Here is a 1,374-nt window from a genome sequence, read left to right as displayed (position 1 = left end):
CTCGTTTTAAACACAAACTATACATTATTATATTATACATTACTTAATTAATTTAAAAGTAAACTAGTTAGAAGTTTGAGTAATATAAACACCAGGTTATCTATACCAGGTGTACAATCCACTGATCCTCTTTCACTGGAATCTGTTTACAACAAAATGAATAACAACTGTCTGTGTTTGCTTTTAGAATTTATAGGCTTTTGTTACTGATTGTGTCCATTTATTCATATGCAAATTACTAAATTAGCGTATGCCAAAAGTTCGTTAATGTTTTACAAAAATACATTGTCTACAATTGAGGTTTTTTTCTGTACATTAACATATATTTTAAGTTATATATAATATATAAATATTTATTTAAAATGTGTTAGAGTCAAATATTATATTGGTCTCTTATACACATCTAGATGTGTATAAGAGACAGGTACAGTACTAAACAAGGAAAATGTGGGGGAAAATAGTGGTGAGCTTTGACAGGAACTTTATGCTGTAGTATCTGTTCTTTTCAGCTTAATATCTGAAACGCTGCTCATTGAGTAGCTTCTATATTAAACTGATTTTTGAAATTAGGCCATGGAGTAGGAGCTTGCTCCGTCCTGGCCACGGGTTGGCCTGGTATTGCAGTACATCCAGGATCGGCCCATCCTCTTCACTGAGGGAAATATTAAAAGAAAAACAGAATCGACATAATACTAATTTCCATAATAATGATACTTGTCAAAAGTCTGCGTTCTTTCGTTTTAAACATTAAGCTTCTGTTATAGATTCCTGAAGATGAACTACCAGTGAGCATTTCCAACACCGGTAGTTTAGCAAACTGTTATTTTATATTAGTATCATTAGAAGCATTTATAGGGCATCGCTTCTCGGCCTTTTGGCTAAGATCATGTGTAGTATCTGTTCTTTTCAGCTTAATATCTGAAATGCTGCTCATTGAGTAGCTTCTATATTAAACTGATTTTTAAAATTAGGCCATGGAGTAGGAGCTTGCTCCGTCCTGGCCACGGGTGGGCCTGGTATTGCAGTACCTCCAGGATCGGCCCATCCTCTTCACTGAGGGAAATATTAAAAGAAAAACAGAATCGACATAATACTAATTTCCATAATAATGATACTTGTCAAAAGTCTGCATTCTGTCGTTTTAAACATTAAGCTACTGTTATAGATTCCTGAAGATGAACTACCAGTGTCTGTTATATACTGTTATACATTACTCATTTTATATTTTACTCATTAACAAGTTTTCCAGTTTGAGTGATATAAAGACCATATTATCTATATCAGTTGTACAGTGCATTGAACAGATTCCACATATTACTAAATTTACATAATAATGATACTTATCTCGATGATGAAGAGTTTACATTTACATTA

At 32.9% G+C, this 1,374-nt stretch overlaps 2 non-coding genes across 2 annotated transcripts; both read left to right on the top strand.

The window, feature by feature from the left end:
* Nucleotides 1–464: 464 nt before the first annotated feature.
* On the top strand, nucleotides 465–649 carry LOC117116180. The gene has a single exon (XR_004446692.1). It is a non-coding gene; the product is annotated as a U2 spliceosomal RNA (small nuclear RNA).
* A 209-nt stretch (nucleotides 650–858) lies between these two features.
* LOC117116178 lies at nucleotides 859–1,050 on the top strand. Its single transcript, XR_004446690.1, has one exon. It is a non-coding gene; the product is annotated as a U2 spliceosomal RNA (small nuclear RNA).
* Nucleotides 1,051–1,374: the final 324 nt, after the last annotated feature.

The sequence above is a fragment of the Anneissia japonica genome, unplaced genomic scaffold, assembly GCF_011630105.1.
Source record: "Anneissia japonica isolate Jap-2015-1 unplaced genomic scaffold, ASM1163010v1 scaffold124639_len3509_cov133, whole genome shotgun sequence".
In the NCBI taxonomy this organism is placed as follows: Eukaryota; Metazoa; Echinodermata; class Crinoidea; order Comatulida; family Comatulidae; genus Anneissia; species Anneissia japonica.
Note: the sequence above shows the minus strand (reverse complement) of the source record. Positions and strands in the feature narration are given on the sequence as shown.